General features: G+C 38.8%; 1 long non-coding RNA gene across 5 annotated transcripts in view; it reads left to right on the plus strand.

Moving 5' to 3' along the window:
- LOC147374245 (uncharacterized) overlaps window positions 1-27,292 on the plus strand; it is a 305,158-nt gene that overhangs the window by 13,771 nt on the left and 264,095 nt on the right. Inside the window, exon 1 of one of the 5 annotated variants that reach the window (XR_015162541.1) lies at window positions 10,207-10,626. The exons of 1 other annotated variant lie outside the window; for it this stretch is intronic. This is a non-coding gene — a long non-coding RNA (uncharacterized LOC147374245). Of the gene's footprint in view, window positions 1-10,206; window positions 10,627-27,292 lie in introns of those variants that run through there. 3 more of the 5 variants (XR_015162542.1, XR_015162539.1, XR_015162540.1) reach the window with 3 other exon arrangements.

Below are 27,292 nucleotides of genomic sequence, written 5' to 3' on the forward strand. Positions count from 1 at the left end.
TGGTTTCATTTGTGTTTTATTAATAGTGATTTTTAAAACACAGAAACTTTTACTTTTGATTAAATCCAGTTTATCAATTTCTTTATGAATCATGCTTTTAACATTGCATCTTAGAAAGTTTCCCTACAATTATATTTTCTACTGTAGGTTTTACAGCTTTAGGTATTGCATTTTGGTCTATCAACTGTTTCTGAGTTAATAATTTCATTATGGTGTGAGAAATGAATGGAAATTTTGAGGGGTTTGGGGGGTTTTGCATTGGATTTTCAATGGTTCCAATATCATTTCTTGAAAAGACTATCCTTTATCCACTGAAATACCTTTGCAGCACTACCAGTTTAATGATTCTTGGGCCTAGAGTAGGAAATGAAAGCTTAAAAATCTGTGATTTGAGACTCTTGGATTGAGGGATGCAGCACTTTTAAATGATTCCCCCATTTTGTAAGAGTCTCTTTAGTCGAAGACTAGGGTTCTCCTGTCAATGTTTATTATAGTCATCAACTTTGGGGCACAGTGTCCAAGGTACCTGAGAGTAACTGTGATAATTAAAGTGTCTATTTCCTCCTAAGCACATGCCATCTGTCAGTCAGACAGATCCAGGAGACATTGTGACCTCAGCTGAGTAAGCCCTATTATTATATACAGAAAGGACTCATTGACATCATCACTGTCAGAGAAGTCAAAGGAGAATATACAAATGGGAGAATGTAATGCTTGATCTGATCCAAAGCAATTAATATAATTTTCTGTTTAAGCTAAATTTGCTGATATGACACTGGTGCAGGGTTTGATTCATGAGATTTGGTTTAAATTCCAATAAAAGAAAGAAAATTAATCAAGAAGGAATACGATCTAAAAGTATATTATGATGGATTTCCTTATCATTATTATTATTAATGTAACAAGGCTAATTATAGTCTTAGTAATACAGTAATCATTAATATGCTGATACTATGATCATTATGTGTCAACTTTTGATTTGAAAAGGAATCATTGACTGAGACCCTGGTTTTTGGTCATTTATTACTTCTTGTTTGGAGTTGAGGAATGGCTCTTTTTAACCTTCATAATCAAAAACTTTATTTCAGTGATTACACAATGAACAAGAAGTAATGTGTTCTTAGTGTTTTATGTCACAATGGTTTCTATGTCTCTAAGAGAAGAAAGATATTCTCTTTTTAAAACCAGAAATATATTCTGCCTGAAGTAACTTGAAAACTTCCTCATTGTGAAGTTTGCAGGGATATCAAGGATCACAGAGATTTCTGTTACTCAGATATATCTTCTTCATCCTTGTGGTTACTCTTCCTACAGACATGCTTGCCTGCTCAGTAGCTAAGTGGTATCTGACTCCTTGAGATCCCATGGACTATAGCTCACCAGTTCCTCTATCCATGGGATTTCTTTGGCAAGAATGTGGAGTGGGTTGCCACTTCCTCCTCCAGAGGGTCTTCCTGATCCAGTGATCAAACCTGCATCTCCTGCACTGGCAGGCCGGTTCTTTACCTCTGCAGCACCTGGGAAGCCCACTCTTCCTACAGACAGGGAAGGACAATTTTACAGTTATGATCAAAGGATCCTTTAAGATTTAATTGAAAGTACCTCAATATTCTTCATTTGTAGAGTAGCTACATGTAACTTATGGGCAGAGGCAGAGTCTAATTTATATTGATGTCTCCAATATCTACTGTATTTCCTGACAGAGAACAGATGCATACTCAACACTTCTTGAAAAATGTGGGCAAATATCACAGATTTCTTTGACCAACTATGACTAGGTTAGTCTTAATCCAAAATGATGAGGGATGTCATTAGATTTAATTCATTTATGTCTATTTGCTGCTAAGTCGCTTCAGTCGTGTCCAACTCTGCGTGACCCCACAGACAGCAGCCCACCAGGCTCCCCAGTCCTTGGGATTCTCCAGGCAAGAACACTGGAGTGGCTTGCCATTTCCTTCTCCATTATGTCTATTTACAAACTTGAATTTTAGAAATGGCAATTATATTATTATTTGGTAGAGTCCTATTTTTAAATGTATTGCCTAAGAATTTTTAATCAGCCAGGACATATACTTTATGAGTAGTTGGCTTATATAAAAGTATAAATAACTATATCATTAACAATTCAATCTGGTTGCTTCTGAGGTGACCTCCCTTTGGACTTGCAGTCCTTTCAGTCAAATGAATAGAATGCTTGATGAAGACTAGCTTAAAGCAATGGGGCTAGTTTTATCATGTAATAAGAAATCCAATTGCTGCCAATAGTTTGGCTAAAAAATGCCAGACTTCTGTTCTGGCTTCTCTGGCCTAATTATTATTATTATTTTTATATTTACTTGGCTGCCTTGGGTCTTAGTTGAGAATCCTTAGTTGCATCATGTGGGAACCAGTTCCCTGACCAGAGATTCAACTGGGCCCCCTGCATTGGGAGCATGGAATCTTTGCCACCGGACCACCAGCAAAGTTCCTCTCTGGCTTTCTTATTTTTATGGCTGCTTCTTATATCACATGCTCACAAAATTATGTTAAAAGCAGAAGCCAATGGGTGATTTGCTTTTCTATTTTCCTTTGTCAATAAAATTTGTTTCCCTTACTACCTTTTAATCTAACTTTCAATTAATCTTTATATGTTTAGTACTACCTTTAGGCCACTTTCATAAGGACCGGATACCATCAATTTCTGAGTTCTTCATGAGTTCTGGAACAAAATGGAAATCAAGTTGCTTATTGGTTTTCTATGTTGTTGAGTAGGGGCTCAGCTTTCTTGTATCTAAATTACTGATGACATATCTATTTGCTTTCCAGCATCTTAAGTGTTCCTGTTATTGTCTCCTCTTTTTCTGTCTTTGACTTTGTGGGTTTTTTTTTTCCCCCTTTAAAAAACCTCTTTACTGTCACTTTTAGGGTTCCAGGAAGGAGTGAGCCTATATGTATGTGTTCAATCTGCCATTACCATCTTTTACTGGAAGTCTCCTTAGCAACAGTTTCTTTGTATAATATATTGAGAACATCTTTCAGTATGATTAAATTCTTCTACTACACAATTTTTAATAGCTGCATCATGTTCTATTGTGGGAATATATGATCATTTATTTAATAACTTTCTTTTGGGTCATTTCCAATTTTTTAGTTTTAGAAGCAATGCTGTGATGAACATCTGTGTAGAAAATTTTGTACATGCCCATAAGTATTTCACTAAAACAAATTCCTAGAACCGGTATTATTTAATCAAGAGGTACACACATATATTAAGACTTCTGATATTTATTGATAACCCAGAAGAGGGGCTTTATTGATTTCATGTCTACCGGCTATTTATAAAAATGGTCTTTTCCTCACACACTCATCAACATTAGGCGTTATCATTTTAAAAATTCCCTTATACTTTTATTTTTTATTTTGTCAAATCAGAAGTGGACTCAACACAACTGGTTTTGCTCTAATGTAATCATTAGAAAGAATGGATTAAAATCCATTATTCTAAAACTGAATAAATTATATTTGGCAGAAGTCTCTAAATTTTAATCAATTTATATTAAAAAATAAAACCCTCCAGCAGATATTTGCTTTGGTTGTTCAGAAATATGTATTTCTACTGACTCTTAAAGCAATTTCAATAGAGACCTTTCTTACTCAATTAGATAGTCACTGAGGAAAAGTGAAGCTTACTTCTTATGGGATTGGTGGAAATTTTATAAATCCTAATTAGTCAATTGTCTCTTCTACTCTCTGTTAAACAAAATTGTAAAGGACTTGATCAATTATTTGTTCATGTTGGGAGCAGACCTGGGACTCTTATTTCTATATCTCTTAATTTGAGGGAAATATCCTAGCCTCACCTGAAGGTATTCCTTTGGCCACAGCAGAAAAAAATGGAAAGAACCATTTATTCAGGAGTGAGCCATGCTCCTCAATTTCATCCAGTAATGTTAGCCTTGCATGTGTGCTAAGTCATTTCAGTCATGTCCAACTCTGTGACCCTATGAACCCCACCTGGCTCCTCTGTCCAGGGGATTCTCCAGGCAGGAATACTTGAGTGGGTTGCCATTGCCTCCTCCCAGAGATCTTCCTGACCCAGGGATCAAGCCAGACATTTTTTATGTCTCTTGTGTTGGCAGGCAAGTTCTTTACCACTCGCACCACCTGGGAAGCCCAATGCTAGTTTTATCGCCTGTTTATTTGGTCTTTAAAGAGTATGGACCTGTTCTTAATAGCATTAGAGAATGTCTGTGAACAAAGTTAATTCTTTCCTGTTCACATTTATGAAAATCCTAGAGACAACTAGCAATTATGAAAGATTGAATGACAGGCAATTCATCCATCCCAAGTGAGCTGTGACTTTCAAATACCTTTTTTAATTGCTGAAGCCTTTCTTTACATGAAATTTTAAGTCTTACTTGCTTGACTTCCCCTCACTTCTGATAAGGTGAGCAATTTCCATCAGATGGAAATGCCAAGAACATTTTGCTAGCCCTCTGAAAGAGAGGCGTGTAATTGAGTGTCCCCCTCTTACCACTGTCAAAATGTTTGGAGACAAACTTTGTAACTATAAGTTTCCTTCCCAACTTTTCTTCTGGTATAATGTATCTGTTTACTTTTTCTATGGTGATAAAGTGAAAGTGAAGTCACTCAGTCGTGTCTGACTCTTTGCGACCCCATGGACTGTAGCCTACCATGCTCCTCCGTCCATGGGATTTTCCAGGCAAGAGTACTGGAGTGGGGTGCCATTGCCTTCTCCAAAGGATCTTCCAGACCCAAGGATCAAACCCAGGTCTCCAGCATTGTAGGCAGACGCTTTACCATCTGAGCCACCATGAGCTTATATTCATATTTTCTCTTACTAAATATATTTTATCAGCTGCTAATTCACTGAAAAACATGTTGAGAAACAAAGAAAACATTTTTTAAAACTGTCATGGAAATGGGGAGCCCTCAAAGATTTCTAAAAAGAATGATTTAATTATGTTTATAGGGTAGTAAGATAACACAGGTAGCTTTGTCGGGATAATTTAAAGGGGGTTTCAGATTGGGAACAAAATGGCACACTAAGGACATTATAAAGGCTCTTGAACTTCAGGGGTTCACAGCCAAGAAAGGAAATAAAACTGTGTATATCAGACAGGTTACAGTTACAAAAACAGAAACCATTCTTAGTTTTCCAGACAGAGGGCTTTTAATGAAAAAACGTGTTTACAAAGGTGTGTCACAAGCTGGGAAGCCAAACATGAAATTGTAAGTAACCCAGAGTTGAGCAACAAAAAGTGCTAGCATTTCTCTGAAGGGAAAGAGAGGAAGGAGGTGATGTGACAAAGCCCCAACTGGGGCAGTTTGGCTCGAGCTTCATCCATGGTGAGGACTGTCTGGAAGGTGCTAAGTCACGGAGGAGGAAGATGTCTGATGAAGGTGACCACAGAGAAGATGCAACTGCTGCTGTGGGGCAACCACGACCCCTTGAGGCAGATAGGCGAGGGAGAAATACCCTGGCTTCTCCCTCCCATGCTCCAGTCTTTCACAATCTCCCATTGGCTGAGCCTACCTGGAGGCCAACTGACAAGAGAGAGAGGCAATGTAGTACCCTAGTAGGCAGGACAGAGCAGGAGAAGGACAGTATGGGCCCGAGCCTCAAACATGCAAAAGACTGCATGTTTGCACATAAAGGGATGAGGTTGTATTGAATACAATAAAATAACGGTGAACAATTTATGATGGAGCCAGAGAGAAAGATCAATTTCTACTCAGGTTAGAGTACAGCTGATAAAGACCCACAGGGAACAATGTTTGCAGATGAATGAGGGCTGATTTGGGAACAAAGAGAGCAGATTCGATTATAAATACAGCTGCCACTAAATTTTAAGGGGTTTGGTTGTCTTACCAGAATTTTAAAGAAGACTAAGAGCATAAATCCTTAGACTTTCAAAGACATTTAAAAGTCTTCTGTCAATTTATACATGTAGAAAAAACATACAGAAGTTATTTTTTTTTTCCTTTTTTTTTTTTTAATTCTTCCAATTTTATTTTATTTTTAAACTTTACATAATTGTATTAGTTTTGCCAAATATCAAAATGAATCCGCCACAGGTATACATGTGTTCCCCATCCCGAACCCTCCTCCCTCCTCCCTCCCCATACCATCCCTCTGGGCCGTCCCAGTGCACCAGCCCCAAGCATCCAGCATCATGCATTGAACCTGGACTGGCAACTCGTTTCCTACATGATATTTTACATGTTTCATTGCCATTCTCCCAAATCTTCCCACCCTCTCCCTCTCCCACAGAGTCCATAAGACTGTTCTATACATCAGTGTCTCTTTTGCTGTCTCGTACACCGGGTTATTGTTACCATCTTTCTAAATTCCATATATGTGCGTTAGTATACTGTATTTATGTTTTTCCTTCTGGCTTACTTCACTCTGTATAATAGGCTCCAGTTTCATCCACCTCATTAGAACTGATTCAAATGTATTCTTTTTAATGGCTGAGTAATACTCCATTGTGTATATGTACCACAGCTTTCTTATCCATTCATCTGCTGATGGACATCTAGGTTGCTTCCATGTCTTGGCTATTATAAACAGTGCTGCGATGAACATTGGGGTACACGTGTCTCTTTCCCTTCTGGTTTCCTCAGTGTGTATGCCCAGCAGTGGGGTTGCTGGATCATAAGGCAGTTCTATTTCCAGTTTTTTAAGGAATCTCCACACTGTTCTCCATAGTGGCTGTACTAGTTTGCATTCCCACCAACAGTGTAAGAGGGTTCCCTTTTCTCCACACCCTCTCCAGCATTTATTATTTGTAGACTTTTGGATCGCAGCCATTCTGACTGGTGTGAAATGGTACCTCATAGTGGTTTTGATTTGCATTTCTCTGATAATGAGTGATGTTGAGCATCTTTTCATGTGTTTGTTAGCCATCTGTATGTCTTTTTTGGAGAAATGTCTATTTAGTTCTTTGGCCCATTTTTTGATTGGGTCGTTTATTTTTCTGGAGTTGAGCTGTAGGAGTTGCTTGTATATTTTTGAGATTAGTTGTTTGTCGGTTGCTTCATTTGCTATTATTTTCTCCCATTCTGAAGGCTGTCTTTTCACCTTGCTAATAGTTTCCTTTGATGTGCAGAAGCTTTTAAGGTTAATTAGGTCCCATTTGTTTATTTTTGCTTTTATTTCCAATATTCTGGGAGGTGGGTCATAGAGGATCCTGCTGTGATGTATGTCGGAGAGTGTTTTGCCTATGTTCTCCTCTAGGAGTTTTATAGTTTCTGGTCTTACGTTTAGATCTTTAATCCATTTTGAGTTTATTTTTGTGTATGGTGTTAGAAAGTGGTCCAGTTTCATTCTTTTACAAGTGGTTGACCAGATTTCCCAGCACCACTTGTTAAAGAGATTGTCTTTAATCCATTGTATATTCTTGCCTCCTTTGTCGAAGATAAGGTGTCCATATGTGCGTGGATTTATCTCTGGGCTTTCTATTTTATTCCATTGATCAATATTTCTGTCTTTGTGCCAGTACCATACTGTCTTGATAACTGTGGCTTTGTAGTAGAGCCTGAAGTCAAGGAATCAACCTACCTGACTTCAGGCTCTACTACAAAGCCACAGTTATCAAGAAAAGAAGAACAGAAGTTATTTTTTGAAAATGGATAAAGATTTGTTAATATTCAAAAGAAAAATGGCCTATGAAATTGACTTTCAAGGGCTCCAAAGAGAAAGACCTTGAGGTTTACTGTGTGACATTCAGCTCAACTTCAAGGAAGTTGTGTTCTAATATTGTATTGAGACACTGGAAAGAGCTTTTAGTGTTCCTGTTGCTTGCAAAACAATTAAGCAATTTATGGGTGCATTTTAAATGCCCAGAATTGCCACAAAGAACATGAGACTAAATTCACTGTTAATGGCAGACCTCAGACTATATACCATGATTCCAGCTCTGAAACTATTACACGATTCTAATATCATAGTCACATTTATCCCCATATATAAATATCAACTTCCTTCCCCTTGAATTTGATCAAGCCACCTTTGGCTGCTAATATATGCCTCGTTGGCTTCTTTGTTGAGGTGTATTTTTCATTTAATTTGATTTATTCCCTGATAGCTCAGTTGGCAAAGAATCTGCCTGCAATGCAGGAGACCCTGGTTCAATCCTGGGTCGGGAAGATCACTAGAGATGGCATAAGCTACCCATTCCAGTGTTCTTGGGCTTCCCTTGTGGCTCAGCTGGTAAAGAATCTGCCTGCAATGCGGGAGACCTGGGTTTGATCCCCGGGTTGGGAAGATCCCTTGGAGAAAGGAAAGGCTACCCACTCGAGTATTCTGACCTGGAGAATTCCATGGACTGTACAGTCCATGGGGTTGCAGAGTCACACACAACTGAACGACTTTCACTTCACTTCACATTTAATTGTTTATTTATTTGGTTACACTGGGTCTTAGTCATAGCACACAGGATCTTTGATTTCATCTTTCTTGATGCATGTGGTACTTTTTTTTTTTTTTTTTTTGGTTGCTGTATTGGAAATCTAGGGATTGACCAGGGATCGAACACATGTCCCCTGTGTTGGAGTTTTTTAATCCTGGAATATGGTTATCTAATTTCCAAAATCAGATAATCATGCACAAAAGTAGTATTTGTTGACCATTTATTTATACTGAGTGAACCCATCATGTATATGATTCTATTGAACACCAGAGTAAAATTCTTTATGTCTTTCTATACCTATGAAGTGACTAATTGCCCTCAATTTTTGGGTCTTTAGGAACATATTATTCCCTTTTTTCCCTCATATTTTGCCCTACATAACCATAGGCTATTTAAAAGCTCAACATTTAATTTTGCAGACCAGATTTTCTAGGATATTTAAGGAGTCCATTTATCTCTGGGTTTTTTACATTAGATACTTGTAAGATGTCTAGGCAGTTGATCTATGATAATGCCTTCATTTTGATGTTCTGTAAAATTCTAAAAGTTTAATATCTGGTTAACACAAGGATGTTCTAGAAGACTCATTTGTTGAAGCCTATTCTATGGCTTCCCTGGTGGCTCAGTGGTAAAAAACCTGCTTGCCAATGCAAAAGATGTAGGTTCAATTCCTGTGTCAGGAAGATTCCCTGGAGAAGGAAATGGCGACCCACTCCAGTATTCCTGCCTGGGAAATCCCATGGACAGAGGAGCCTGATGGGCTACAGTCCATGAGGTCACAAAAGAGTTGGACACAACTTGGCAACTAAACAACAACAACAGCAATTCTAGCTCCAACTTGGGGTTAGTAACTATGGAAAATCACTGGTGCCCTCAGTTAAATGCAATTATGTACAGAGTAAGAGCTTTAGACCTTTTCCATCTACAGGGAAACTTCTAGCTGATAGAGTGTTTCTATCTTTACATGTGAGGGAAGAAAATGTAACTTCTTTTTTCTGGTATTTTATTATTGAAATATCAACAATGCTTTAAAGCAGGGGTTCCTGACTTCCAGGATCTAATGCCTGATGATCTGTGGTAGAGCTGATGTAATAATAATAGAAATAAAGTGCACAATGAATGTAATCAGCCTAAAACCACCCCCCGCCCCCCATCTGCTGCTTGTCTGTGGAAAAATTGTCTTCCATGAAATTGGTCCCTGCTATCAAAAAGTCTGGGGACTGCTGCTAGATCATTCCCTGTTTCCCTGTCACAGTTTACACAGAATGCCCTGGAATATAACCTGCCTTGGTGCTTTAGCCACTCTGAGAATGACAAGTCTTTGTATATCTAAAAATCTCATTTAACATGAAATTATAACATGTTGAAGAATAGTCTTTTATCTTGAAGCCAGAAGAAAGAACTTTTTATGGTATTCGGATTCTGAATACCAGCTGGGTTGACTTCTTAAGTCTTCAATTAGAAATTTGATTGGTATGAATCACAGGGGCGATAGTAGGATAGAATGAATCTAATTTCATCATGCGGCTCAGATCTCTCTCCAGGTGGGTCTAATTCACTACACAGGATCAAGATGAGCCAGCTGCTCAACTTTGCCTGGTGATCAATAGGATGGAACTGTTCTTGAAGGTATTCAGTGTTTTGTGGGCTCTGAGTTCTCTCTTTGTCTCTTTTCTCTCTCAATCTCTCTGCTTCTCTTCCTCCCTCTTTAATGGAATGCCTATATAAATTCTGGTTAAGATGGACTTTTAGCAAGGATTCCAAATTTTATAAACCTTGTAAAAAGATAAAAGTGTAGCATGGTGATGCTATTCTTTGCTGGGTACAAGAGAACATCTTACAGACTTTAAAGTGTTAATACAGTTTTCAAAACAGAATGGAGGAACCAGGCCAGAGGCCGAGTCACCCTGACCACTCTTCCCAGAAGAAACCCAATCTGGGATCTCAGGATTTCTCTAAGGGCAGCATGAGAATCCTGGATGAACAACACGTGTGCCCTGGCATTTTGCCCCCACCTCCACGCTAGTCCATAAAGGGTCTGGCTCATGCCACGTGTGGGTCAAGCCCCACCCCTCGTGAAAGACTCCCTTCTCTCCCAGCTCAGAGGAGCTGTGGAGTGGCCCCCAGAGTCCATCTGAGAGTCTGAAGGCTTACTTGCAGCAAAACAGGCTTCTGGAGCTGAATTTGGGGCTCCAATCTGACATCTGTTAAGGTATGAAAACAATTTTTTTTTTCCGAGTATCTCAGAAAACTTCCAGATGTACTATGGTTTGTACAATATCGCGGTAATGGATTTACCCTTCAGGCTTTTCATTAGGAATAACTTCTGAAAGGGCTGAGAAATATCTTTTCTTAAAGAGCATTATACTCTTCTTGCTTTGTTTTCTGCTTTGTCATTATCATGTCTTCAGGATGTTCTCAAGCATTCTGTGGGCTTGGGTCTCACAAGGCAAATTGATTTGTACTTCAGGCTATGCTTAGTTATCTCTATGTCCTGTTTTCATCTCATAGAAACTTGTAGGTATCACTCATCTGCCTAAGGTCCCTCTCTTGTCTTTGTTGATTTATACTCCCGTGTTTCAATCATTTGGCAGAACTTTTTATTTTAATATTTTTGTATCATTGGCTTTTAAGTTTGTGGTAGAATACATATAACATAAAAGTTACTATCTTAACCATTTTTTAAATTCACTGGTATTAAATATACTCACATTATTGTGCAATTACGGCCACCATCCATCCCCATAACCTTTTATCTGTAAAAGTGAAACCGATTACCTATTGAACAGTATGTTGTATGGTAGATTAAACAGTGTATTTATTAAAAAGTATGCTGATTACCTATCAAATTCCCTATGCTCCCCTCCCCTAAGCCTGTGACAAATATCACTACACTCTTTATGATTTTGACTACTCTAAGTCCCTCATATAGGTGGAATTGGACCGTGTTTCTTTGTAACCCATTTATTTTACCTAGCATAAAGTCCTCGAGTTTCATCCATGTTGTGGCCTGTTTAATCTCCCTTGTTTCTTAGGAGTGGGTATAAGGAGTCAACTGATTGTTCAAGGGCCAGGGTAGGGGGTGGTAAAGGGCTACTCTCTCTTTGGTTAGATTCTTAATCTTAAAAAAAAATTTTTTTTTTTTAAAAGTCTATAACAGTTTCATTGTCCCTCCCAATGGGAAACCCCACTGGAGAATCCTGTTTTTACAGAAAGTTCTTAGAACTCCTAACCACCCCTACCCTTTTCACTTTCCTTTCCATCTCATTCTTCCTCTATAGTTACCAGGGTATTTTGCACTTGATTACATATCCTTCATTTTTTTCTCTTCATCTGCATTCATTTTCTCTTCATTACCCCCTGAACAGGTTTTGAAAGAGAGGCTGGAGTGTGGTGGGGTTGTAGGGAAGAGGTGGAAGAAAAATAGGAAGGATTTTATCTCTCCTGTTACTTATAAGAAAAAAAAGTTGTTTGGCACCAATGTCCTTGTTGCTATTGCTGTTTTATGTGTGTGTGTGTGTAAGTCGGTCAGTTGTGTCCAACTCTGTGACTCCATGGACCATACAGTCCATAGAATTCTCCAGGTCAGAATTCTAGAGTGAGTAGCCTTTCCCTTCTCCAGGGGATCTCTCCACCTCAGGGATTGAACCCAGGTCTCCTGCATGGCAGGCAGATTCTTTACCAACTGAGCCACAAGGGTCTGATTTTATATCTTTAAGCATATTAAAAAGCAAGTGAGACGAATTATCATGCTAATATTGTTGTCAAAGTTTAAATACCTATATATTCTCAATGACTGCAGTGAAGGGCTTTTAAGGAGAGGGAGAACTAAGTTTAATGATCTTTTTTTCAATCCGAAGACTTCTTTCAGCTGTACATTTTACAGCTGAACTTCTGGTATTTGACTTACTATATTGGTAGCCATGGCTTTAGCAGCTGAGTTGAGTGAGTCCAAGGGCTACTTTATAAAGATTCTCCTTGCCTGGGAACATTCTGAGGTGGATAGGGCATCTACATTAGAATAGAGGAGCTAAATTCCTTGTTCTGGGCATGAGCTCTTAGCTTTAACACTCACCGTGCTGTGAAAGGATATTAAGATAACCCAAGAGTGGGGGAAACAAGAGGGCTCTGAAAAACATCCAAATTAATCTTTAAAATGTGTTATATGACTAAGAAACATTTTAGGCTTGAACTCAGTGCAGCATTTCAAAACTTAAGCTCAATGAGCTTTAATAGGGGCTAATCATAAAATTCTTAACAGCCTTTAATTAGTGCAGGGTATAGCAATGCTTTGTAATGTGAACAGCAGTGAGATGCTATACCACTGTCTTTTCAAACAGTAGAACTGCCTTCAGCACCCTAAAAAATAATTACACGTCGAAGTGCTCCCTAGGATTGACCCCAAATGAGGGGGAAAAAATGGAGAAAGTAAAATCAGATAAAGACAGAAAGTTTCGTCTTCAGTGGTTTTTTAAAAAAAATTCAATTTATTGACATGATAATTACAATTGAAGTTACAGCTGAATTCCATTATTTCAGATCTGGGGAATGAAAATTCATAGACTTATTCATGTTAAAACTGAGAGTAATTTGTTCAAAATATCCTGGTGGGAAGAAAATTGCCTTATGTCTTTGAGGGGTCATAAGAGTTTTCACAGTGTCTACAATAAACCCAATGCAGGACATAACAGATAATTGAAAACAAAGCTGAATATATTAAGTCTGTTGGTGTAAAGGTTAAAGCAGTGGAATGAAGTATTCAGGTTAAGTGATGCTATTAATGCAGTGTCTTCACAGGTGGTATGTCTAGCACATTAATACTTAATATGGCTCTTATGCTTTTCTTATAAAGTTTCCACACTTGCTTGTAATTTGAACATTTTTTAGAAGATAGGGTTTTTTTGTTTTTTGTTTTACAATGAACATTTTTTCTAAAAGCCTTTTTTAACTGTAGGTTAATCAAGCAATTGTGCCATGATCAAAGAGAACTAAAACTAACCTGAGGGATAAATCATTATTGTTGGCAAGCACACGTGTTTACTATCCTAGCCAGTAAAATAAAAGCACATCATTTTCAAATGTGTCAATATCCATAATACATAGGCTCATGAAAGTAACCATATAAAACTCAAAAATGGTTATTAAGGCTTTATTTTTTCCAAAACACTGAAAGTTTAGTTTTCAGATATTTAGAAAAGAATATGTTCCTTCATTTTCCTTGATTTCCATCTTTTCCCTCTCTTTGTATTCTGTGCTTGCCCACAATACTTTTGTTTACTCTTTCCTCCTATTATCCTGTTTCTCTTTCTTTCTTCACTCTGTCTTGCTCTTTACACATTTTACTTCTGCAGCCTTCTTCTAAAGAAGAGAAAGACAATCATCAAATTATGTAATGTTTATTCAAAGTGTTGATGAGATTTCAGAGTCTTCAGTATTGTACACCTCAGAGCCAATGAGAAGGCATCAATCTTCAAATGTCTTCATTTCTACTCTGATATATCTCCAGTGGTGCCTACAAATATTATTGAATAGGTTGATATTATTTTATCAGGCTTAGCCTCCCAGGCAGACTTTCACTCCAGGCTTTATTCCCTCTGTCAACTTGTATACTGCCATGAAGAATTTTCAGGCACAAAAATTGAGTGTGTTCTCAGAAATATTTAATGCATCTCCATCAACCACAATAGGGCTACCACCCTTGGGGTACTAGGCTCATCACTGTATGAGCTCAGTCAACAAGTCTAGTTCCTGCTTCTTCCACTCCCTGAATTCTAGCCCTCCACTCTCTCTGGTTGCTCCTGCTTCCCCCCTGCCTCCCCCAACCCTTGCTATCTCATTCTTCCCTCCACTTATCCAGACTTAGAGCAAATCACAACTTTTTTTCTGGGCTCCCACTTCATTTTGTAAGTACCCACATATTAGCATGTGTTTTAATTCCAAGGGCACTTACGTGCTTCTCTTTCACAGAAGATACGGGATTCTAAACTCTTTGAGGGCAGAACAGGAATTTGAATTCAGGTCTTTTTAACCTGAAAAGCCACTGTGTTTTATGTCATATTGAATCTGAGGAATTGATAGCAAATGAAGAAGTTGAAGGTACAACTAAGATTTCAAATTTAAATGAGTGGGCAGATGGTGATTACTTGGATCAAGAGAGAGACTATGGAAGAAGTAGTTTATGGGTGGCAACATTACAAACCCATAGTGAAAGATGTGAATAAAAAGAGTGTGATGAGTGGCTCACTGAGAAATGCCAAAATATAAGGCTTGAGGGCTGGAGCTCAGAAGAAGGGAACAATGCAAGGATAGAAGCCAAGGTGGACAAATTTTTAAGGAGAAAAGAATTATCACTAGAAGATGCTTTAAAAGTCCATTACATGTGGGGACTGACGATAGACTGGTGATACACAGAAAATCATTCCAAAGACATCTTGATATCCAGGGTGGGGGTAAATAGATTGTAGTAAATTCTAGAGTGAGATGAAGTTGACGTATAGTTGGAGTATATGTGTTACTAAGTTTGGACTTGAAAGTGGGTAAGGAATGGGGATTGCATGTTTGGTGCAAGACATTTCTTGGAAGTGAGAAATAGGCGTGTGTGGAGGTATTTTTAATGTACTTGTAGGTTGAAGGGAGGGAGCTGGTAGGGATAAGGGTGTGAATGTACAGAAAAGAGGAGGGGACTAGTATGCAGAGGAAAAAGAATGGGACAGGATGCAGAGCACAGATGGAGAGTTTGGCTGGGTTGGACTTTTCTCTCAGTCTAGAGGGATGAGTGAGATGCTGCGTGAAGGTATATTATGTTTGAGAAGGAAGGGAAAAGATTGGATAATTTTATAACTCATAATTCTGATCATTCCTTTATTACATGGAAGGGACCTTTTAAATTCAGTTGTTGTTAGAGTGCTGATATCTTGTATTTGCCTTCTGAATTTTGTGATGTCAAAAGGTGGGCACCACCTTGCCTTTGTCCAACTTATGCCTCTATCAGTGGCAATTTATATCAGCCTCAGGAGAGAAATGAAGTTCTGTAGCTCAATGTAGGAAAGCAGTGGGGGTGTACTGATGGACCCCACAAGTGTTTACCTCCAATTGTGATATCTGAAAGTTTTAAAAATTCTTATGCAGAAAAGTAATTTTTTTCCAGGCTATTTTAGTAGTCATTAATGCAATTAAAGCAATTAAGCTTTGCATTCTATGGCTCTGCTTACTTCCGGACTTTTATTGCACAGTGAGTTTGGAGATGTGCATATAATGCTTGTCAAGCCTTGAAGAGCTCAGGAACATAATTTTTTTTTTTACCAAAATTAATAATGTTTATAAAACATAGAAACCTGGAAAAATATTATAAACTTAGAATAGAGCAATTGTTTTATAAAATGCAGTGTGGTGAGTACTCAATATGTGTGCTTAGTTGTTCAGTCGTGTCTGACTATTTGCTACCCCATGGACTATAGCCTGCCAGGTTCCTCTGTCCACGGGATTTTTCAAGCAAGAATACTGGAGTGGGTTGACATTTCCTTCTCCAGGGGATCTTTCTGACCCAGGGTTCAAACCTGAGTCTCCTGTAGCTCCTGCATTGCCGGCAGATTCTTTACTGCTGAGCCATCAGGGAAACCTAGGTACTTAATGTGATTAGTTGCTCAGTCATGTCTGACTCTTTGCGACCCCATGGGCTGTAGCCCATCAGGCTCCTCTGTCCATGGGATTCTCCAGGCAAGAACACTGGAGTGGGTTGCCATGCCCTCTTCCAGGGGAATCTTCCTAAACCAGGGATCGAACACATGTCTCCCACATTTCAGGCAGATTCTTTACCATCTGAGCCAACAGGGAAGCTCAAGTACTCAATAAATACTCGTTATTATCAATACACATCTTCAGAACAATCTTACAATGTGTGTATTTTTATTTCGAGCTTACTAATTGGAGAATAAAAGTTAAGAAAATTTAAATTACCCAAGACCCACAGCACAACTAAAATAATGCTAGACTTGAAGTTCAAATTGAAGTCCTTTTCCAGATAAAGCCTTATTTCTTCTGAGATAATAGACTGCCTCTCAATTCCGTGAAATCGCATCAGGGAACATCGGTTTTCATAGAAGTCAAATGGCACACAGTTATGACCCAAAACCGCAATGTAGCTCAGGGATCTACATGAGGAAGTCAGCGTTTTTGTCCTCTTAACCTCAAATCTTTATGCAGTGTAATTTTCTGTAGGCCATACTTTAATTCATGTTTTATGGAATATGCACATTTAATTCTGCTTGATTGCATAGGGTACAGTTATCCATACTCTTTCAAAATTTTCACTATGTTTAATTCATGAAATTCCTGCTTTCATGAGCTCATATGGCTTCAACTTTTAAGTGTAGCCTACTTTAAATATTTGATGGGTTAATGAAAAAAATTTTGAGCCTTTCGTTTTTATAAATGGATTTTTTTGAACATGTATTAGAACTCTCAACATAAAGAGAGCCTTGGGATTAACTTTTTTTGGCAGAGTTATAATAGCTACTATTTATAGAATCCCTACCATACATTAAAAGCTTTGCATGCAGAATCTTATTTATTTGAAGAGCCAGTGTCTAATCTCACTATGGTGTCAGTTTGAACTCCTGGATGTTGACTCTTCAATTCTTACAATGAGAGAATTAGCATTTTTTTTTTTAATTCCTCCCAACTTCAGTTCAGTTCAATTCAGTCACTCAGTTGTGTCTGACTCTTTGAGACCCCATGAATCACAGCACGCCAGGCCTCCCTGTCCATCACCAACTCCCGGAGTTCACTCAGACTCACGCCCATTGATCAGCGATGCCATCCGGCCATCTCATCCTCTGTCTTCCCCTTCTCCTCCTGCCCCCAATCCCTCCCAGCATCAGAGTCTTTTCCAATGAGTCAACTCTTCGCATGAGGTGGCCAAAGTACTGGAGTTTCAGCTTTAGCATCATTCCTTCCAAAGAAATCCCAGGGCTGATCTCCTTCAGAATGGTCTGGCTGGATCTCCTTGCAGTCCAAGGGACTCTCAAGAGTCTTCTCCAACACCACAGTTCAAAAGCATCAATTCTTCAGTGCTCAGCTTCCTCCCAACTTAGTCCATGCTTAAACCAGAAAGAGAAACTAAATCATTGCTATCCAAATAGAGCAACAAATGAAATGAGGCAATACTTTTCTTCACAAGGACTGGTTTAGAAAGTGATTAATGCAAGGTTATTTAAAAGTGCTAAGTAGCCATTAATAAAATATTGAATGAATTAATCCAACATTGTGAATACTACACTTTTGATTTTTTTAATGTTGTACGTAGTCTGGAAATTACTTGGCTTGTTTTTCATACTGCTTGTGAGGTTCTGGATTTCTGGGATTACAGTAGGCTTCCCTCATAGCTCAGTTGGTAAAGAATCCTCCTGCAATGCAGGAGACCCCAGGTCGATTCCTGTGTTGGGAAGATCCACTGGAGAAGGGATAGGCTACCCTTCAGTATTCTTGGGCTTCCCTTGTTCCTCAGCTGGTAAAAAAAAATCTGCCTGCAACGTGGGAGACCTGGGTTTGATCCCTGGGTGGGAAGATCCCCTGGAGAAGGGAAAAGCTACTCACTCCAGTATTCTGGCCTGGAGAATTCCATGGACTGTATAGTCCACGGGGTTGCAAAGAGTCGGACACGACTGAGCAACTTTGTCACTTTCACAATTCACATAGTATTTGCTAAGCATGTCTGATATGGGCAAGGTTCTATGATAGGTCTCAGGAGGGAAGAAGCTAGGGTAAGGTTAGGGATTGGGAAGGAAGGAAAAATTTACTATGTTTCCTGCCAGTGGAATTGACAAAATTGTGAGAAGGAAGGATAATACAAATTACTGTGACACATTTAACAAATGCAGAATAGTGACGAATGAAAGTACTGAAAACACTGCCACCTTTATGATTCTATATTTAAAAATTGAAATTGATTTTTAAAAATATTTTACTCTTATGGGGTGCACTAAAGCATGAGAAAAAGTAGTTATATTTTGAGTTTGTTTGGGTTTTTCCCTACATGTTAGTTGCTTAGTCATACTCAACTCTTTGCGACCCCATGGACTGTAGTCCACCAAGCTTCTCTGTCCATAGGATTCTCCAGGCAAGAATACTGGAGAGGGTAGCCATTCCCTTCTCCAGGGGGTTTTCCCTAAGAAGGTACAGAAAAACCCAAATGAACTTTTAAGCCACCTCAGTATATTCTGTATCATTTCTCTCCAAGAAATGGTGTTTTCAAGGATGGAGTCTCTCCAGCACAGGCATCTATTAACACTGAAACTCCTTTCCAAACTGACCCTCCTATTTTCCATTACAACTGGCATTTGCTAAGTGTTTTACAAACTAAACGATAAGCCAATTAGCAATTAGGCATTAATGACTCACTGCAGTTTCTCTTAAAGATAATATATTTACAAGTTTACAGGAGCTTTCTTTAATCAAAAGATCGGATGTGGTGGTAATCATTAATGTCCACATGGCAAATCCATGGGGAAATCTTTTGGCGTTAGACTGGGTTTTGAATGCTCTATGTCAAGAACTGTGAAATTCTAAGATTTTTGTCCTCCTTGACAGCTAACAAATTAGCCCACCCCAGTTTAACAGAGGCTGGCAGAAAATCTGAGACTCCAAGGGGAGACACCAAGGACAAGGTTATATGACTGGCCTCAAGCAGTATACGTAAGGCAGTAGGGTAGCCAGAGCCTCATTGATTTCTCCTGCCATTTCCTGAGGCTCAATTCCCACAGGGTGATGGAACAAGCTTCTAGTCTTGCCTGCACACCTGATGGGTTGTGTGACAGGCGAGCTACCCCAAGCACCAGTAACCTGACTCTTTTATAATAGATCCAACTAAACTAGCCAGAACTTTGTCCCAGGAGAGAACATTCTCCATGTGATACTGGATAGTAGGCACACATGCCTTGTTCTCTGGACAGAGAAATTGTCTCCCTCTTCCAAGCTGTTTACTGTATAAATGTCCTTGAAAGAGTCCAAAACAGTAGGGCAGTTAGTGCCTCTGCATGGAAAACATACAGAAATACATAATACCCTTGGGAAATTGTCTCCTGACACTCTGAATTGATGAGTTTTTCAACAACTGTCTCCCATTACATTCCAAGCAATGTTCTAGGATGTTTTTTTAAAGGATACTTAAAAACATCCTCATTTACTTTTCACATGATCTTTTTTCATATTTTATTTTCCTACTATATACTTTTATCCCTATATCAAAGGGATAGACGTTTTATATTCCTGTTTCATAGAAGAGTAGCCTGAGGCTTAGAGTGGTCAGGTTATTTGCTTAGATACAAACAATGAGTCCCACTGATGGGATTTAACCCTAGGCTTTTCTGACTCCCATAAGTGAATAAGTAAGTGAAGTTGCTCAGTCCTGTCCGACTCTTTGTGACCCCATGGACTGTAGCCCACCAGGCTCCTCCGTCCATGGGATTCTCCAGGCAAGAATACTGGAATGGGTTTCCATACCCAGGCTTTTAATTACTGCACCCTCCCACTGCAAAGATCAACCTACTTTAAATTTCTGTTTGGATTTTGTTAACAACCTTAATGACCCCACAGGAGCATGATTTAACTTGAAAGTCTTCATGCAAAGGTGATTATACATAGCAATTCATTAAACTAATAAATAATATCTGCCTTTATATACATACTCCATTGTCTAAGTTCATTTTTTAAAAGGGAATTAGTGAAAAAAGAAAATATAGGTCCCATTAAGAACCTCTGAGCCTCTAGTTTGCTTCTTGTTTTACTAGTATAGTCATTAGATTAGTTCTCTGGAAAATATTTCATTTTCACATAGTTCATTACTTTGTTTGGAATACTTTATTGCTGTTAAACAATCGGTAGAATGAGGTAGTCTTGACTCACTAACTATTAAAATATAGTTTGTGTTTTTGACCACCCAGGACTGTTGAAAGTCCCTTATTAAAGGCCTATGGGATTCTGCTTTAATCCTACTTTTGTGTGCACATGTTCTATGCATCATTTGTAGGACAAGTCCTACGTGGCAGTAACATTTAGGCGGCTCTCTCTGCCTCCAATGTTCTCCTTCCACTGTATTCTATTATCTTCCAGTTTCATCCCATGAAGGTGCTTCTAATCTCTCCCACAGATTATAATCATTCTTCTGGTGAATTTCCTTAGGTTTTATTTATCCTTTTCATGGGTAATTTTGATTGTGTATCTTTTTTATCCATACAGTCCTACTATAAACTTCTTCTGGCAGAACGGGTATCTTACTTATCTTTGTATATTGTTATATTGTATAAATTATATTTGTTGCAATGTAGCATAAGAGTTTAGGCTTCAGAGGAACTGGCAAGGAGGATATAAGGAATTATATCCTCTCAATGTGAAGAGGGAAGACGTTTGTCTTTTATGGCTAGGCCCCAGGTCCTTCTGTGGTGTGCAAAAAGGGGATATGAGCTCTCTTTCTGTTGTGGCCTGGCACCCATTTTGTTTGTCTTGCTTCCTGCATTACATATTTCCTATGGAGATTTTGAGGGGAGCTCCTTCATATGTTCTAAAACATTCTGGAACTTCCTTTGCGTTGCTTATTCCAAAGTCTTACTATATGATATACCAAGCCAAAAAAAAAAAAATTAGAAACCCTCTGTTCTCAGTGTTTGGTTTTTTTTTTTTTTATAAAAGAATAATATTCTTTTAATAGGTAGTAACACTAATTAGTATTGTAAGCAGATGGCTTTCCACTTTCTTCCTATTCAAAGCAGATGATGGGTTATGCTTCAAATCTTTGTATGTCATACTCTCTGTGACATAAATCTGCAGTGAGTAAATGGAATGTGTGTGTTCACCAAGATTTAAATATAAAAGTTTTCCATGACCATTCCTTTTTCCTAATATGTATTCAGTATATGTATCTATAAATGTAGTTATGTATATCTGTAACATAATATACATACACATATACACCTTAATTTTAAGATGCATATATTTGCACATTAAAATGTTTTCTGATACTAGACTGCTTTTTATGTTGACTCATATATTTAATGTGTTTCTTCCTCTGAAAAGCTATTATTAACTGATGGTGTGTTTCACAATTGATGCCTTAAGAACAGCTAAATAAATCACTTATATAAGGGAAAGGCCAGTTGAAATAAAATTACCACAGTTTGTAATGAGAAATAAGCCTCTTGCCAGAGTTAAGCACCCACATATGGTTGCTCTTCCCCGAGATTTCTGAGTAGAAGGAGCAGTGGAGTCAGTGTTCCACGTCAATCTGGCGTTAACACGACATGGCAAGTATTCCAGGGGCTGCTGTAATTCCAACAACACAGTCTTCTCCTGCCTAACATCACAGTAATCTTTGTTGGCGTTAAAGCTATTTCATCTCTGGCAGAGTAACATTCAGTGGATGGATTAGGAGCCTTATCTTGCTAAGACCAGCAACATCAGAAATCAATAGATGAGTGACTTCTGCAAATAGTACCTGCAGGAGGAGCACACTTTTCCCCAAAGGTTCCAGGGATGATCCCAACACTGCAGATGGCATAAATGGGGAAGTGGAGGAATGTGATTTTTCTGAGAATTCTTCAAGCTTGGACTAGGTCCCAGGGGATGAATAATTTAAGTTCAGCTGTTTTTGGTTTTAAAGCAATAAAAGGAAAACAACTCAAACATTTTGTTCCTTCCTTTTTCAGGTACAAAAACTGATGCAGGATATAGACTTTGCTGAAAACACCTAAATAAACCATGCCATGCTGCCAATTTATTTTTCATAAATGATTTTCACTCTCCTCTAATACAGTGTGTATGTTTGAATCACCTGAAAGTAAGTGAGAGTGTTAGTTGCCCAGTCACGTCTGACTCTTTGAAACCTCATGGACTGACTGTAGCCCGCCAGGCTCCTCTGTCCGTGGGTGGAATTCTCTAGGCAAGAATACTGAGGTAGGTAGCCATTCCATTCTCCAGGGGATCTTCTTAACCCAGCGATCGAACCCAGGTCTTCTGTGTTGCAGGCAGATTCTTAATCATCTGAACCACTGGGGAATAATAGAGATAATTTTTTTTTCTTCCGCAATAACATTCTTTTCCTTTTAAAAATGGTAACTTGGCAAGGAAGCAGTTTTCTTTTCTAGCTTCAGTTTACTCATCTGAAAAATGGTGAAAACAGTAGTTCATATTTCAAAGGTTGTTATGGAGAGTGGATTTTATAATATGAGCAAGGTACTTGTCCTGGTGGCTGACTATTGCAACAGTTCAGTAAATAATACACAATAAGTGCATGAACATACTTTCCACACTTATACATTTTTAGATGCTTTCATAACTTGTATGTCCATCTCTCCCTGGTGAGCAGAGCATGAAGATATGTGCCAGTGAAAACTGGGCTTCAGTCTTTTTATTCTAGTCCATGTATCCCTACTCTTGGCAGATGTCTCCCCTGATTCTGTCTGTAAGAAGCTTATTTCTCAGTACTCAGAGATTACAGACTGTCCACATCGGCTCCAAGGAGGGTTGGTTTCAACGGATTTCTCACGGAGAGATGGGTCACTGTACTCAGAGCCAAGCTCATAAAAATCACATTCAGCTTCCATTTCATCTTCCAGCCTTTCTCCATCTTGTGATGAGCAGTGCCTGCCACCTCTGCCATCTCATCTAGTCACTTTCCATCTCGAAACGCAGTGAAGCTTCTCTTCTCTGATCTCCCAACACTGAAGCAAATTATTCTTATTCTTGTTGGTGGTGGAAAGTGAATTAAATTGAAGTCTGAAGTGCAGTCGCCTGTAGATGTTACTCTGGGTTTTTTTGCAAAGCTATGTCATCAGCCAACAGCTAACATCTTTCTTTCTGGTTTTGTTTGCAATTTTGCCTACGCATGGCACTAAACAAGAGACCAGAAAAAGAGAGAAATATGCAGAAGCTGACAATAAGAAATAGATCGTTGACAAGATCATTGACACCACTATTTGCAAGTCCCTTTTCTCGTCTGCCTCTCTTTATCTGAATGGAAAGGGAAGACAACTGCATCAGCAGACAGTTGCACCTTGGCCAGATAATCTGGAGGCAGGCTTCCATCCCACCTTCTGGGGTAGAAATGGGGAGTTCATTGGAGATAAAGAATAATTCCTGGGACAGATTTTCTTCCAGACAATACATGCCACTGGAATGAATGGAAAAGGGTAGTTAAGGGCCTGCCATATCAACTTCCCAGAGAAGACAATGGCAACCCACTCCAGTACTCTTGCCTGGAAAATCCCATGGATGGAGGAGACTGGTAGGCTACAGTCCATGGGGTTGCGAAGAGTCAGACATAACTGAGCGACTTCACTTTCACTTTTTACTTTCATGCATTGGAGAAGGAAATGGCAACCCACTCCAGTGTTCTTGCCTGGAGAATCCCAGGGATGGGGCAGCCTGGTGGGCTGCCGTCTATGGGGTCGCACAGAGTCGGACATGACTGAAGTGACTTAGCAGCAGCAGCATATCAACTACCATTTATTTTCCAGGAGCCATAAGATATTTACATTATTTAAAAGAAAAATGGACCACAGGTAATTAGCTCAGACTTTGAGGAAGCTGTGGGGTAACGCATGGAGGGAACACTACCCTGAGAGTTAGGAATCCTTTACTAAAGCTGATTCAGCCCCCAAGAACCTGTGGAGTATTGCCTAGAGCCTTCACTATAATCAGCATAGTTCCTTTGTACAATGAAATGGGTTTGTACATTTTATTCTGAGGATCACAAAATGGACATACTCTGGAGCCACTTTAAGACGTGAATGTACAGGTACTTACTAGTATCTGTCATTTTCTTTCTCAACAATTAGAGAATAATTAATCAGTTGATGAGATTGGAGCTTACCAATTATTTTCCTTTCCTCTTGCAGCTTACTTTTGGGTTATTTCAGGATTCACTGATTGTAACACACACACACACATATGGCTGAGGAAGTCATAAATACAGGAACTTAAAGAAGTCCATCTAACTTCTTAGTAATAACTCTGGTAAAGGGCTTCAGGGCAAAGAACCGAAACCCATGATTACAATGAGATTTGGAGATTAAGATTTTGATAGGGTTTAGAAACATACTGTTTCATTTATTTTATGTGTTCTATTGCAATCGATGGCAGATAATGGCTATAACATAAATGAGAGTTTGAGGTAGGAGATGCATAATTCCTAAATACATTGAGAGATTTGTATGCATAACCTTGATTTCCAAATTTGATACAGGACTTAAAAAGTAATTATCATTCATGAAGCACCAGCAAAGCTTATGGCTTATGGTAGTAGATGGAATACTTTTTATATCTATCAGGACAAGGCTTTTCCTGGAAGCTTAGACTAGTCTAAACTCTCCCAGTAATTAAAGAAACATTATCAGTATTGTTATCCTAATTAGCCTCAATGTATATTATAGAGTACACAAGCAAATACCCCATTTGGGGGGAAGGAAAAGGACCTAACATAGTTACTGTATGTCTGGCACTTTGCCCAGCTCATTGCATGTTTTATTTTATTCTTTAAGGAAAGCAGTAACATCTATAGTGCCAAAAACCTATCATCTTCCTTGAATGTTAATGGAAGGTCATTGTTCTTCGCCACACTTTATCTTTTTTCCTTTCTCCCATTCATTTCCTAGTATCCTTCTTTCTAAGTTCCTTTCTTCCTTCTCCTTTCCTGGAGTCCTTGGTCTTTTTCTTCTCTCCCTTTCCCTGTGTTGCTTTTCTGCAGTTCTCAGTATTCCACAGGCTCCTGTGGGTATCCTTTAGTTCTAGTGGTAACTTTTATAGCTAAAACTGTTGCAGGCTGCTGGCATAAGTCAAATCACATTTGGCAAATGTATGTTATGTATCTGGAAACTGGGTTATACTCATTCTAGAGCAATTAACTAAATAATTTTCTGGCATAAAGACAGCCTTGTACTATTCTTGTAATGAAATAGATAATTTTAACTAGAGCTCCACCTAATACTTCCAGGGAGTGCTAAAAAAACCTGGCCCATTCTTGATTCAGATCGATTAAATGGCTCTGAAGCATTTTTATTTTCTTTTTCCGGAATTGTGCAGGCCTTAATCACTGTTTTTAAACTAGGAGTCCTTGGTCACTCATGAAATAAAAAACAAATGCTCTTTGAATTGAGCAAATTATACAATGGAGAAAGCAAAACCTTTACCATCTCTTCATCCTCTAATTTTTCTTCTGTTTTGCTAAGGCATTTTCCCAGCTAGTTCAATACATGAGATGTGTCACTGAAAAAAGATGAGTAAGTTCCTTGTTCCAAGATGTGACATTAGAAAGAATTTTGCAAAGGAGAGGAAAAGGATGTTTCCGGTCTGGTATTGGTGGTGTTTACATCAATGTCTCATTCATCTTCCACCTGATCTGACTATTGGCTGGATAGTTAGAGACAGAAATCTGTGCGCTCAGCTTTGTGTGGTTCTGCTGTTCCACAAACAGGGAAAATAAGAAGGTATTGCTATCTTGCTCCTAGGTGTTTATAATATTGTTGGGGAGTTTAGAGGATCCTATTTACATAGTTAAGAACAAGTTCTGCAGGAGATCTGGGGGTAACCTGTATTGTTGTTGTTATCCTTTAATGTCCAGATAGTGTTTGGAGAAAACAAACAAGAAAAAAACCTGAACAGCTAATGAAGAGTTTTTTTTTTTTTTTTTTTTTTTGAAGGGTTTGGAGTTGAAGATGAGCCCCAGAGAAAGTGATTCAGAAAGAAGAGAGTGTCTCTAGCAAGGAATGTTTTTCTCTTTTTTCCTCTTTACTCACCTCCTCCTTTGCTGTGAGATGGAGTGGAGATGCCTTTATCCAGTAGTACATTGGAACCTGAGACCATTAGTTTGGATTATTTGTTTCTACCTAGTGTCGAGACCTCTACCTAAGTCTTGGTCAGTCATCTGTAAAAGGGGGATGATAATAGCCCTTATCTCTGGGGGGAGGTCTCAGAGGATTTTTTGTGATATTCTTCATTCACAGTATACGTGTGTTCTTAGCAGTTAATTCTAGGATCTCTGCTAGACTTGGGAAATATAGAGGTAAGCATATTGGATATGTTTTTGTCCTCAAGGAGCTCAGAGTGCAGCAGAGAGGATAAATGTACTTATATAAAATTTTCTGCACAGTTCTGGACTCATAGTAAGACTTTAGTGAGTACTGGGCATGTCAGCAGCTTTCAATAATCATAGCACCTAGTGGGGAAATGTAAAATAGAAGAAATAGCCTCCACCTTTCTGCCAATGCAGTTGGACCAGCCTGTGGTATTATGCAATTCAATATTGTATATTGTCATTAGAACTTCTTAAAAGCTTCCCAGTATTGAGCATTGTAATATACTGATGTTTTATGTATGCAGCAATACGTTAGGCTGAACTGCACCTCCTTCAATAGGAATTCTGCCTTTGTATTTGTATGATCAGTGGCAAGAAACTGTACAGCATAAAGGGGTACCTCATCTTTGAAACTGAGATACCTATTATTTTCTTGACCCTCATTGTGAATAAAATGTACCCAGTCATCCAACCCTTTGGCACTCAAAGATGTCCTGCTATGCAGATGGCACCTGGGGACACACCTCAATCCAGTATCTACTTAGTCTTACACAGTTTCGTCTTTTCTATGTGTCTTTTGTCTCCTTTTCCCACTAGTTTCTGATGCTTACTGTTGAAGATTCCTGAGAAGCAGGAATCTGAATCTGGTACAGAGATTATGTGCGTGAAGTTTATTGGAGAGTGCGCAGGGATCACACCTAAGCCAGAGACAAGACAGAGAAAATAGACGTGGGCAGAGCGAGAACTTGGGCTGTGCAGTGGTGTCACTGAAATAAATCCCCAGCCACCCCAATGGGAGGTTTGAACCTGGAAGATT

This window comes from Bos grunniens, chromosome 4, assembly GCF_055505025.1.
Source record: "Bos grunniens cultivar Pamir isolate PY7600 chromosome 4, Bosgru_T2T1.0, whole genome shotgun sequence".
NCBI lineage: Eukaryota > Metazoa > Chordata > Mammalia > Artiodactyla > Bovidae > Bos > Bos grunniens.